Below are 15,180 nucleotides of genomic sequence, written 5' to 3' on the forward strand. Positions count from 1 at the left end.
GGGCTTGATCATTTATTTCTTTAATGGCTAAAGAATGGATCTTAAAATTAATTAATTTTTAGGGCCTCTTTTATTTATCTTTTATTATATTGAATGGACTCTTTAAAATTAAAATATTTGAGCCTAAGTCTTCTCTAAATTTTAATATTGGATTAGTCTAACTTTTATGATAATTATAATTAATTCCTAAAGTTAGAATTATTTAACTAGTAAGCTATGTCTAAGTTGAAGCTTTGGGATTTATTGTCTTAAATTTGTGTTGTGTCCTTGCATAATTTGAGTAAGGTAAATTCATGGTTAAATTATTTAACCTCTTGATTTAATTAATTTCTTGCAAATGAATTAAATCTCTTAGTTGAATTAATGAAGTTAATGGTTTAAAGGAATGAGACGAGATATGATCCTAGGTGCATGACATCTACTTTTACTTATCTTGAAGCTAAATGGTCATTATTAATTTTTTTAACTAAGGCAATCGCAAGGAAGTAATATCTTAAGAAGGAGGTATTTTCTCAAAAAAGTTACAAGGTTTAAGGTGAACTTTCTATCCTATATACAAATGAAAATATGAAATGTTTTTGAAATATTTTATCTATGCAAATGATATTGTCTTGCCATAAATGTTTTGTTTTTATGTAATGTTGTCTATCTATCTAGTTATACCGAATGCGCTATGCCAACTAAAGTAAGAAATTGAATTCGGGTCCCAGCAAGGGAAGAGTCCCTATTCGGACTAGTGTACACGTGGACTGTGTGTCATCGAGAGGGTTGGCCGGTCCGATGTCCGTGGAAAGTGGCCACTTTCCCGGCACAAGAAGGAATGTTCAGATATGGCGGATTAAAGAAGGTACAGAACTGCCATCAAACTTTTAAGCAAAGGATTTTAGTAAGCTTGGGCCTTTTTAACAAAAAAACTCCCAAGTGTTATTGTTATAATGGCTTGACAATATTTCTTTTATACATGTATATTTATATCTTTCGGCAATGTATTCACTGAGTACGTTTTTTACTCAGTCCTACTTGTATTTCTAAATCTGTAAGTTGAGCCACGATGAAGGGAGAGTGCTTAATAAAGTGGGCTTATTTCTAAATCATGCAGTACTCTCGGAGGTTCATGTCTTCATACATGGAACCGTGTTTCAGTCGTTTCCGTTGTGCTAATTTCTACTTTTTCCTAAGACGTTGTTATTTAAATAAATCGTGTTGTACGAACCTCTAAACTCGAATTCTTGTGTGGTCGAGTGTGAAGGGGTTGGCAGCGGAAGCGCATGATAAAATCAATTACATAATAATTTTGATCTATTTAGTAGATTATTTAGAAAAATTCTATTCGCGCAATTAGCGCATGTATCATGCTCATAACTTGAATTAAAACATGCTTTAAGTATAATTGAAACCTAAAAAATGCTTTTATAAGGTGATCAGTCATATAAATGTATAAGCACAAAATAAATCAAAATAACCACATGAGTCAAAGCATAGGAAGAACTCTACGAAAGAAATAAAAATAACCACATGTATTGTTTATTTTTTATAGTGAGTGCGTGTAGGGCACTATCTGTATTTTGTATTTGCGGTGCATGTACTTTGTTTATAGGTTGTGTAACTTAGTGTGTCGTGTGTGTGCAGTACATGTATTTATGTGTATATTGTATCTCCCTCGTAGAACTCTACGAAGTGTTTAGCTATTCATGTTCGTCACGAAAGTCAAATAACAAAAGGAATGAAACATCATGAAAACGAAACTAACTACTTGGGAATATTGATTGGAAGCTCCTTCTTCAACCTAGGAATGGATTGGGGAAGTTCAATCTTGAATCCTTGCTCTCAAAGTTGTTTTTCTCTCTCTTGGATTGTAGGAATGGTGAAGAATGGTATGAAAATCCTCCCAAATATCATATATTTTGTGCCATAAGTTTCCAAACATGATTAGGCATCAAAATCTCGATCTGCATTTCCACCTTTTCGGAGCGAGCCGCTCCCAATTTCTGACCGGGAGACTGTTTTTCGGCAGAATTCCGGAGCGGGCCGCCTGGCTTCTGCGCGGAGGTTGAGTGGGCTGCTCCATGTTTCTGGACAGCGCACAATCTTCGTAAAATGAGCATAACTTTTTCTACAGAACTCCGATTGAGACGTATAAGATACCCACACGAATCTCTTTCAAAGACGAAGAGAATGATATTCATTATGAACTAATTGGACTTCAAAATCGCCATAAAAATAGTCTCTAACCAAGGGTGCTGCCCATCCAAATATTATGTACATTTTTCTTCACATTCTTCACAACATGGTCAAAATACCAACATAATGGAAAAGTGGATATGAACATGCCTAATAATAGACGAAATGTGATTGGATTCATATAAAACTACCTTCTAAAACCATTCAAAATCCAAATATATCAGTAGGGTTGATAACTTATCTATAGATGGAAATCTATGAACAAGCACGTCATTTTTGTTCATAGAATTCCATGTATAGATGAGTTATCAACTCTACCAAATATGCTTTAAGTGTATAAGAGTAACAGTACGTGCCTTTAGGCCTAAAGTAAGAGAGAAATACTTGTATGAAATTTCCTAGAAGCATAAGACTATAAATAAATCTATAATATTATTAGTAGGCGAGTATGCACCTATAAGAAGAGAGATGTATTCACTAAATGCTATCTTTAAGAGAGAGAAACAGAGAGATGACTTATTTTATTTATTTAATAGACCTAAAAAGCTGCACCACTGCCATTAATTGTTTGCTTTAAGACACCCAAAAAGTTGTGCTTGAATTATAACATTAAAATATAAGTGACTCATTCATCTTCCTCATCCCTTCTTCGCTTATTAAACACGCCGGAATTTTGAGCATGAAACACCCGACGCCCCACCGTTGCCCCTCGTGCACTTCAGCCTCCCCGGCTCGCCCCAGCCCGCCCCATCAATATCGTTCGGCTGGCTGGGGCGACTACAGGACGCACCACACTCCAAGCGCGGCCTGAGCCTGATTTTCACAACAATGAGCGCATTGTCTTTGTTTTGCGTTTACAGTGCTTGTATTTTTTTTATAAGTTGTGTAAGTGTGTGTGTGTATTTTGTGTATAATATGTTTATTTTTTGTGTATTGTGTAATATGTGGAGTGAGTGTATTTTCCCTATGTATGTATTTTATCTTTATAGTGTGTGTGTTTGTATAATGTATGCGGTGTGTATATTGTATATATTATGTGTGTAGTGTGTGTACTGTAGTGTTTCTAGTTAGTGTAGTGTGTGTATTGTGTGAAGTATGTGTATTTTGTATGTTGTGTGCAGTGTGACTATTTTGTGTATAACGTGGGTGTTTTGGGTAAGGTGTTTGCATATAGTGTGCCTAATTTATGTATATTGTGTGTAGTAAGTATATAGTGTAGTATGTGCATTGTGTATATTGTGCGTATTGTGTGTATACTTTGTGTTTATTGTGTTTATTTTGTTTATAGTGTTTGTAGTGTGTGTGTTTTGCGTATTGTGCATATTTTGTGTTTGTACTTTGTGTATAGCGTGTGTACTATGTGTAGTTTGTGAATTTGTGTTGTGTATGTGTGTATTAGTGTTGCGTGTGTGTGTGCAATGCTTGAATTTTGTGTATAGAAAAAGTATGTTTTGTGTAGTGTGCGTATTTTGATTATATTGTGTTTAGGGTGTGATATGTGTGTATTTTCTTTACATGTATATTTTCTGTATAGTGTGTGTTTTGTGGTTTCTGTTTGTTTTGTGTATAGTGTTGGGTATTTGGTGTAAACTATGTGTAAAGTGTGCATATTTTGTCTATAGTGTGTAATTCGTATTTTGCGTAGTGTGTGTAGTAAGTGTATAATGAGTATAGGGTTTAGGATTTTGTTTAGTATGTAGTATATGAAGTGTGAGTATCTTGTGTATGTCGTGTGCAATGTGTGTAAATTGTGTGTTTTATGTATATAGTATGTTTTTGTTTTGTGAATAATGTGTGTAGGAAGTGTATATAGTGTGTGAAGTAAGTGTGTATATGGTTTAGGATTTAGGGTAGTAAGTGTAGTGTGTGCAATGTGTATTGTGTGTATTTTGTTATAGTGTGTGTGTGTATATTTTATGTTTAGCCTATGTATTTTGTTATAGTGTGTGCTTATATTTTATGTTTAGCCTATGTATATGTGCAATGTATAAAGTGTGTAGTGTGTGTGTCCAGTGAATGTATTTTTTGTATAGTAAATTTATAGTGTGTGCTATGTGTGTATTTTCTGTGCATGTATACTTTTTGTTTTGTGTAGTGTGTGTATTTTGTGTATTTTGTGTGTAGTGTGTGTATTTTGTATGTGTAGCTGTCTGTATTTTCTGTGTGTATTTGGTTTATAGTGTATGTAATTTGCGTATTTTGGGTATCGTGTGTAGTATGTGCAGTGTATTTTGTGTATACTTTATGTGTTTTGTGTATAGCGCGTGTTTTGTTTGGTTTGGTTTGGTTTATGTATAGTTGCAATGTATTGTGTATAGAGTGTTTTCCGTGCATGTGTTTTGTTTATAGAGTGTGTTTCATGCGTAGTTTGTGTATAGCGTTTGTTTATAAATTGTGTATGTGATCAATTGCTAACTAATTAGCAATCCAAAATTAAGACCAATTTTTAACCATTAGATTTGGAGATCTGGTGGTTGATATATTGCCAAGTGGATTATATTTTAAATTTAAATAGTTATTAAACAAAATTAAAGGGCATTAATGTCAATTCTCTCTTATTAAAATTATCCTAAAACTTTAAATTTATGTAACTCTTTCGATTTAAATTATTTTTTCACAAAAAATATATCAAATTAACGGTAATTTTATAATGATTCTATCGAGATCTCAATTACATATGTTCCGACGACGTTCGGATGAAGAAATTTGATTATTTTTATTTTAGTTTTCGTATATCAAAAAAATCTCAATATACTGCATGTAAAATCTCAATAAAACTGTGTTGATATTTTCGTGTACTTGTGTTGAAATACTCATGTCATTGTGTTGATATTTGTAATACGCTATGTTGATATAAAAAAAACACGAAAATTATGATATGATAACAAAATGACGATCTTACCCTTTTGTTGATATTTTGTATACTATTTATTGAAATTCGTAAGATTTAATCTCATCCACTAATTTTAAAATCTAAGGGTGGAGATTTGGTCTTGATTTTGGATTATGATACTATTAGCATTATAAGAGGACCCTAGTGTATGGAATATATGTAGTGTGTATATGTGTTTGCAGTGCGGCTTGTGTTGGGGTTGGCAGCGGAAGCGTGCGTTCTAACGGATCACGTAAAATTCTGATCTATTTAGCATATTATTTAGACAAATTCTATTTGCGTAATTTTCACATGTATCATGCTCATAACTTGAATTCAAACATGCTTTAGCGCAATTAACACCTAAAACATGCTTACTACGGAGTTAGCCAATTTACCTCGTTGATTCACTGAAGAATCGAAGATGGCTCGCGTCTTCTCCACGTGAAGATCTTGAGTACTAAACCACAGATCTTCTAACTAGTTCCCGGACTGTAATCTGATATCAGTGTGGGCTGATCTCACCAGAATACTAGGACTCAAATAAAGAAGATGGAAACTGCTCACGGAGGAGAGCAAAAATCGTCCCCTATGTTGGATAGGAGCTGGACGAAAATTTTGTGGACAATAATGTGTATTTTCTGTTTCCTTTATTCTCCTATTTATATTTAGTCACATATTGGGCTCAGTCGGTGATCTATGGAAGAATTTGGATATGGCCTCCGCCAATTAGCTTTTTACTAATTAAATTGAACCCACAATTTAATATAAGCTTATATTGGAATATTACGAACAACCACTACAGAAGTAATATTGCACTGTCCATCCAAATCCGAAATTATTTCCCGTGCTTAAGATAGAAACATCCATTAATTAATTAATGCCTGCTATGGACTTAAATAATTAACATATTATTAACTCCAAGAGTGGACTTAGCAAGAAATACTTATTCATTATTTATAGAGTAATCAAACTCCAACTAGCTAGGTTCCGAATAATGAAACCTTGTTTCGAGCTCATCTTGTGGATGTTATCAAACGAGACTCACCTCGAACACGATTCAATATAATAGCAATCCTAGCACCGCTAGATATTAATCACCACTACCCAATATACCACGATTCTTGGGTTGCGAAAAACCCGCACCTTTTGGTAAGTCAAAGTAGTGAATAATCAATATCGTATGCTCAATGCTAACGTACATTGATTAAGAAATTAATTATGAAGACCTCATCTTTCAGTAGATAGCATAAAGACTCGTTTTGCTGTTAGATCCAATTCAGTGTTATACCACATCAATGTCATCTTATTTCAGTAAGGCTTAGAAATATGCGGACTGACATTGCAACCTTTCACGATAGGTAGTCTAGGCCTATCTAGGTTGTGAAATTATTCTTTTTCTTTGTTTAGAACTGACCGTGTTACCTTAAGGTGGACGACGCCCACAACCGGTCTACTAAAACAAAGACATAGACTTTGTTATTGTGAAAGTGTGTCCATGCAAACTACTGGAGCTCGGCTTCTGAGCTCGGAAATGAAGCTCGGCTTTGAGTCCGGTTGTGATCGAGTGGTGGAGCCTCGGCAGCTCCGAGAAGAGATCAAGAAATAAAGCTCGGCTTTGAGCTAGCCGAGAAAGGCAGTTCGGTTGATAACCGAGAAAGGCAGTTCGGTTGATAGCCGAGAAATGCAGTTCGGTTGCTAACCAAGAATGGCAGTTCGGTTTTAGCCGAGCAGCGGTTATAACTAACTTTGGGAAATAGAGTTAGTTGGATTTTATTTCTTGATTGCATCTTGTATAAATAGCTCGATAGAGCTCAGTAGTGAGAGACGCAGAACACAGATTACACACACAATTAGAAGAGAATTCTTGCACTAGCTAGCGTTTGCTTAGAGTGATAGATTGTGAGTGTGGAGTTCTTGTATTGAGAGTTCCATCAATAAGATTCCGGTCATCTTCTCCGTGGACGTAGGTGGATTATCACCGAACCACGTTATATCGTTTGCGTGCTTTATTTCCTCGTTCGTGCGTGTGTGAGATCGGCGGTAACACGACCCAACAAGTGGCGCCGTCTGTGGGAAGACTTCCACGATTTGCCGATTGATTGGTTTCTGGGTGAGTTCGTGTCTAGAGGTTCCGTTGTATAAGCTGATCTTGGCGATTGCCCACCGCTCGTTTTGAGAAATGTCTACAGCCAAGTTCGAGGTGGAAAAGTTCACCGGGAGAAACGATTTTGGGCTGTGGAGGCTGAAGATGAAGGCCATCTTGATGCAGCAAGGCCTATGGGATATCTTGAAGAATGAAGGTGACGCTAAAGAAGGCAAACCTGATGCTGATGAAAAGGAGAAGCAAAGGCTTCAAGATATGCAGTATAAGGCTTATAGCACCCTGATCTTGAACCTCACGGACAGGGTGCTAAGGGAAGTTTCCAAGGAGGAGACGGCTGCAGGAGTATGGGGGAAACTTGAGTCATTGTACATGACCAAGTCTCTGGCGAACCGGTTACATTTGAAGCAAAGGCTTCTTGCTTTCAAGTTTTCAGATGGGAAGAGCATTTCTGAACAGCTCGAGGAGTTTGGGAAATGCATAGATGATCTTGAGAATATCGATGAGGTCATTAAAGATGAGGATAAGGCATTGATGTTGCTCAATTCCCTGCCTAAAAGTTATGAGCACTTCAAGGATGCAGTGCTTCTTGGAAGAGAAACCAAGGTCACCTATGAAGAGATTCATTCTGCATTGAAGATGAAGGAATCGCAGAAGGCTAATAACAAACAAACTGATCCAGTAGCTGAGAGTCTGCATGTGAAAAATAATCAGAATAAAAGGGGTTCCAAGAAGAAGTTCCAGAAGAAGGAAGAAGGTGGAGTATGGAAGGAGAAGAGAAGCTGTCACTACTGTAAGAAACCGGGCCATTTAAAGAAGCATTGTTTTGCTTGGAAGAGGAAACAAGAGCAAGAAAAGGCTGGGAACATAGAGACTGCTGATCTGGCTCAGGATGTTGAAGATAATGAAGCTTTGAATATCCACTCAGGGGCCAAGATTGAAGAATGCTGGATCATGGATTCAGGGTGCTCCTTCCACATTTGCTCACACAAATCTTGGTTCCAAGAATTATCAGCTTGGGAAGGATCAGTGATGCTAGGAAATGATCAAGTGTGCAATGTCAAGGGCATTGGGAACATCAGATTGAGGATGAAGGATGGGAGTATGAAGACTCTCACAGAAGTCAGATTCATTCCTCAAATCAAGAGAAATTTAATATCTCTTGGAATGCTAGAGTCAAAAGGGTGCAGATTCAACTCTGGTGATGGGATCCTCACAGTAACAAAAGGCACCAGAATTGTGATGGAGGCCCAGAGAAAGAACAGCCTATACTATTTGCTGGGTGAAACCGTGGTTGATGCTGTGAATCTTGCCCAGACAGAAGACCTGCATCTATGGCATGCCAGGCTTGGACATGTGGGTGAGAAAGGCATAAGAGAGCTGGCTAAACAAGGAGTGATGAAGTTAAGTGCATCAGACAGCCTAAAGAAATGTGAATCTTGCATTCTAGGAAAGGCAAAGAAGCTGCCATTTTCTGGTGGGAAACACACTTCATCAGCCCCATTTGTGTATGCCCACAGTGACTTGTGGGGGCCATCCCAAACTGAATCCATAGGTGGAGGTAAGTATTTCATCTCCATCATAGATGATTACTCAAGAAAAGTGTGGATTTACATTCTAAGAGAGAAGTCCCAAGCTTTTGAAAAATTTAGAGAATGGCATGCTAGATATGAGAATGAAAAGGGCTCAGTGCTTAAATATCTAAGGACTGATAATGGCATGGAGTTTCTGTCTGCGGAGTTTGATAGTTTCTGTAAGGTGAAAGGGATAAGAAGGCATAGGACCGTGCCAAGAAATCCTCAACAGAACGGGCTGGCAGAAAGAATGAATAGGACATTGCTAGAAAGGGTGAGGTGCATGCTATTCTACTCTGGAATGCCAAAGAGATTCTGGGCAGAGGCTGTCTCTACTGCAGCTAATCTGATCAATAAGTGTCCATCATCTGCTATATCCAATGAGACCCCAGATCAAAGATGGTATGGAAGCCTAGGTGATTACTCAGCCTTGAAGGTGTTTGGGTGTGCTGCTTATGCACACATTAAGCAGAGTAAATTGGAGCCAAGGGCAAAGAAATGTGTGTTGTTGGGATACCAAGATGGGGTAAAAGGATACAGATTGTGGAATTTGGATAGAGAAGGCAGAAATATCATTGTGAGCAGAGATGTGACATTCAATGAAGAGGAGATGCCATTTAAAGATGATGGGAAGCCCTCTGGTGGTGGCAGTAGCTCTGAAATGCAAAACCTTGAGTTTGGTGGAGAATCTGCTGGAACAGACACTGATGAGGATGTTGTGATCACAGGAAATCAAGAAGAAGGTGGAGCAACTAGCTCTCAACATACTCAGAACACAGGTGAGCAGGAGTCACCAGTGCAGCAAGCTGCTGCAGCTCAAGGGGCCAGAAGAAATCCAAGAAGAAATGCAGGCCTACCTAGCAGATTCTCAGATTATGACATGAGCTTCTTTGCTCTATGTGTAGCAGAAGTACTCATGTTTTCAGAACCCTCAACCTATGAAGAAGCCATGAGTTGCAAGGAAAGTCAGAAATGGATCAAGGCCATGGAAGAAGAAATAGAGTCCTTGCTGAAAAATGGGACTTGGATTTTGGTGACTGATCCAGGGACTCAGAAGCTGATCAGTTGCAAATGGCTGTTTAAGAAGAAAGTAGAGGTGGGGGAAGTTGAAAGCATACGGTTTAAGGCAAGGCTGGTTGCTAGAGGATTCACACAAGTAGAGGGTATTGACTACACAGAGGTGTTCTCTCCAGTGGTGAAGCACACTTCCATTCGGATCTTATTGGCCATGACTGCTCATTTCAACTGGGAGCTGCATCAACTTGATGTGAAGACAGCATTTTTGCATGGAGATCTAGAGGAAACGATCTATATGATGCAGCCTAAGGGTTTTGAGAAGCCGGGAGAAGAAAAGAAAGTTTGCTTGTTAAAGAAAAGCCTATATGGGCTCAAGCAAAGCAGCCGGCAGTGGAACAAGAAGTTTCATGAGCAGATGGAATTGATGGCATTTGAGAGATCCAGTTTTGATAGCTGCGTGTATGTCAAGAGAAGTGGAAATCTAATACTGGCATATCTACTGCTGTATGTGGATGATATTCTGCTGGCAGGATCAAGCAAGAGTGAGCTGCTGTCTGTCAAGGAGGAGTTGAAGCAGAGATTTGATATGAAAGATCTTGGGGAAGCCAAGAGAATCTTGGGTATGGATATTGTCAGGAACAGAAAGAAGAAAGAACTGAAATTGGTTCAGGCTGATTATATCAGAAAGGTGGTAGAAAAATACCAGGTAAGGAGTGAAAAGTCAGTATCCACTCCATTGGCTAGCTGCTTCAAACTCAGTAAAGAACAGATGCCAAAGACAGCTGAAGATAGAGAAGAGATGAGCAGGATACCCTATGCAAATATAGTGGGAAGTGTGATGTACTTGATGATATGTACAAGGCCGGATGTGGCTCATGCCATAAGCGTTGCAAGCAGATATATGGCTGATCCAGGTAGGGATCACTGGGCAGCACTAAAGTGGATTCTGAAATACCTGAAAGGGTCTGTCATGGTTGGCTTGAAGTTTGGTGGTGGAGTTTGGTCTGAGGAGAGGGAAGTCCTAGAAGGATTCTGTGACTCGGATTATGCGGCTAACTTAGACAACAGAAAGTCTCAGAGTGGTTACATCTTCACACTATATGGCACAGCAATCAGCTGGAAATCAAATTTGCAGTCTGTGGTTGCACTGTCCACAACCGAAGCTGAGTATATTTCTCTGACTGAGGCTGCAAAGGAAGGAAAATGGTTGCAAGGAATCTTGGAAGATTTAGGAATGAAGCTGGGAGCAGTGAAGATTAACTGTGACAGCAACTCGGCTATATGTTTAGCAAAACATCAAATGTTCCATGAGAGGTCGAAGCATATAGATGTGAGGAGACACTTCATCAGAGATGAGATTCAAAGTGGAAAGATCAATGTGGTGAAAGTTCCTACCGAAGAAAATGCATCAGACATGTTGACAAAATCTCTGCCAACTTCGAAATTCAAACATTGTTTGAAGTTGGTTGAGATTGTGGAGTGTTGAAGCTTGTAACAAGGATTGAGAAGGGAATCCAGATATTGATGGAGTTTTGCAAGGACAAGGTGGAGATTTGTGAAAGTGTGTCCATGCAAACTACTGGAGCTCGGCTTCTGAGCTCGGAAATGAAGCTCGGCTTTGAGTCCGGTTGTGATCGAGTGGTGGAGCCTCGGCAGCTCCGAGAAGAGATCAAGAAATAAAGCTCGGCTTTGAGCTAGCCGAGAAAGGCAGTTCGGTTGATAACCGAGAAAGGCAGTTCGGTTGATAGCCGAGAAATGCAGTTCGGTTGCTAACCAAGAATGGCAGTTCGGTTTTAGCCGAGCAGCGGTTATAACTAACTTTGGGAAATAGAGTTAGTTGGATTTTATTTCTTGATTGCATCTTGTATAAATAGCTCGATAGAGCTCAGTAGTGAGAGACGCAGAACACAGATTACACACACAATTAGAAGAGAATTCTTGCACTAGCTAGCGTTTGCTTAGAGTGATAGATTGTGAGTGTGGAGTTCTTGTATTGAGAGTTCCATCAATAAGATTCCGGTCATCTTCTCCGTGGACGTAGGTGGATTATCACCGAACCACGTTATATCGTTTGCGTGCTTTATTTCCTCGTTCGTGCGTGTGTGAGATCGGCGGTAACACGACCCAACAGTTATGTTGCTTATACATTTAAATATGCAATAAACATACATTAAATATAAAACATAACAACATTATGACAAAAATAATATGTTTCATTCAATTGGAAAATATCATATAGAGTTTTACAGTATTCAATCACTCGAAAGGTGATTTCTAGTATACAAACTCTAACAGCTTGCGGGTATCAATTTTGATGGCCAAACACTCAAATAGTTCCAAAACTAGTCCAAGTACTAGGAACATGTGATGGCTACGCCATGGGTTTTGTTTTTGCAGGCTTTGGAAGGCCGCTTTGGCCACCATTTGCTTGGGGACTCGATGACTAAGCTGCTATCTCTCAAGCAGATAGGTTCATTTTCTGACTATCATGACCGGTTTGAGATATTGTTGGTTAGAGTATCTCACTATTAGTTATAGTATTAATGGGTTGCGACCGTATGTTTAGAAGGTTGTGAGCTTATTTATGCCTCAAACTTTAATTCATGCTTATGCACTAGCTAGACTTCAGAAGATGTCTAGTTCTGTGAGGGAGGGATTTCCTAAGAATTCTAGGAAGATAGGAGGGAGTAGTGAGGCAAAACACACGGGTTGTAGTGTGAGTAATACGCCACTTTTGCCTACTCCTACAATTAAGATAGGAGACTCTTAACCCTGGAGGAGATGGCTAACAAAAGAGCTAAGGGCCTATGCTATGGGTGTGATGAGAAATTTTATAGAGGCCACATATGTGCTAGAAATTTATATAGTATAACACAACAAATAGTATAAAATATCTAAAATAATCTAAATTAAAAAAAAATTACAAAATGAATGGAAGAGAAAGAAATATTAAAAGATCTAGATTGAAGAAATCCACAAATTTTTTATGGAAAGTCTCCTTTTAATTTTCACGTGATATGTATTAGGATTAGGTTTTTTAAGTTAAATACATACAATATATATATATATATATATATATATATATATATATATATATATATATATATATATAGGGTAGTGTTAAACTCCTTTTTTCCCCTTAGATTTAAGTTTCTTCTCAATTTGGAGCGTTGGATCTGGAGGATGGACGATCCGGATTACAATCATAGATAAACATCCCGCAGTTCATTATTTAGTGTATTTCGTGCATTATGAGGGTGAATTAGTAATTTTATGTTCTCAAAACTGACGAAAACGTATTGTGCGAGATTTAAGCGGGATATACCCACTACTTTCCATCTACTCAACACCTCATTCATTATCAGACATATTAACTCCCGCTTCTCTCTCCCGCTCCTCTCTCCCGATTCGTCTTCTCAATTTCCAACCCATATCAAAACCCTAGCCGCCACCACTCAAGGTCTCGCCGTTTAATCTGAGAATCAACCGGTGTTTCATTCGATTTTCAATAATCCGTTCTGTTCTGAACAAGATATCACTGCGGTCTAAGAGGAGGTAGGGTTTTGCGAATGTTATTGTACTGGTTTAATTTACGAGTTTCAACAAGCGTTTCTTCAAGTTTCACCCGTAACACACCACCCACACCATGATTCACCCGATTACCACCAACCGCGCGTATTTGTTAATACAATCTTATAAGTTTTTGTTTGTTTGGATTCCTGCGCAGTTGTTAAAATGACAAAAAGAGGACGGCCGACAAATTCTCAACAATCCCAGCAAGAGGGTGAGCTTCTGTTTTTATTTGCAATTCGAATACCCGGATTGTTGCTATGATTTTGTGCTTGATATATTTGGATTTTAATCCCACATGGTTTAATAGAGTTTGTACATTATTTTCATAATTGTGTGAATTAATTTAACTTAAGTATCCAATATCCGTATGCTGGTGGATATTATTGTATAAAATAATTCAATGTTGGTGTGTTCATTACTTTAATGGATCTGCACATTATATGTGTATTTTGATATGCATCAAAATATCATGTATCATGCATCATAAAGAACATTAAAGAAACTGCGGTTGGTCATTGTTCAAATAGCGAAATTATAAGATTTATGCTTATTATTTAAATGAGTTTGTTCATTAATTTATATATTTCTATTCATTATGTAACATGTAGCATGCATCTTGTCAAGGTTGTTTTAGATTGTGAAAGAGTAGATTGAAAATTTGTTTGTTCATTACTTGTTATAATCTCTTCATTATTTACCGATGTGATTATATTATTTAATTATGTGAATGGATTATGTTCATTTCTGTTTTAAATTGTCAAATAACAAATGGAATAATTGTGTATTCATTACCTCATACAATCTCTGCATTACGTTCATATGTTATTGGGGTGTTCATTACTGTAATGGATCTGCACATTATATGTGTATTTTGATATGCATCAAAATATCATTTATCATGCATCATAAAACTGGTGTTTGTAATTGTCGAAGAGTATATGTAATATGTGTATGTGCATTACTTGTTATAATATATGCATTATATACCTATATAAATACATTATATTCAACTGTAGAACATTAAAGAAACCGCGGTTGGTCATTGCTGAAATAGCAAAATTATAAGATTTATGCTCATTATTTAAATGAGTTTGTTCATTAATTTGTATATTTCTATTCATTATGTAACATGTAGCATGCATCTTGTCAAGGTTGTTTTAGACTGTGAAAGAGTAGATTGAAAATTTGTTTGTTCATTACTTGTTATAATCTATTCATTATTTGCCGATGTGATTACATTATTTAATTATGTGAATGCATTATGTTCATTTCTGTTTTAATTTGTCAAATAACAAATGGAATAATTGTGTATTCATTACCTCATACAATATCTGCATTACGTTCATATATTATTGCATTATTATCCTATATCCATGAATTATGTTAAATTCTGTTTTATATAGTCAAAGAGTAAAGGTATTAATTGTTACATTCTTTGTATTAAAACTATATATCACTGCATTATTTACCTATGTTAGTACATTAAGACTGTGGTTGGACATTGCTAAATTATTATAGTGATTTAGATGTTCATTTGGTGCATGTATTTTACAATATGTATCTGTTTGGTATTCCTTATATTGCACGTTTCATGATGTATGTTGCAGCGCTTGACAGGGACGAAGCAACTTAGGATGAACATAGAGGATGCAGTAGATGATTTACTGCCTGTTGGAATAGCCCAAAAATTCCAGGATCGACTAACGGAAGCAACAACAAGTAGTGCACAAACCGAGTTTGACGACAAAAAGAATAAAGGCAGAAAAGATGACTATTTGTACTGTCGACGTACACCTTCCGAGTTTTTGGCATGCTTGAAGAGTCTAACGCCGAAGCAAAAGGAAGCCGTGGCCGAACTT

This window comes from Salvia splendens, chromosome 3 (genome assembly GCF_004379255.2).
Source record: "Salvia splendens isolate huo1 chromosome 3, SspV2, whole genome shotgun sequence".
NCBI classification, from domain to species: Eukaryota; Viridiplantae; Streptophyta; class Magnoliopsida; order Lamiales; family Lamiaceae; genus Salvia; species Salvia splendens.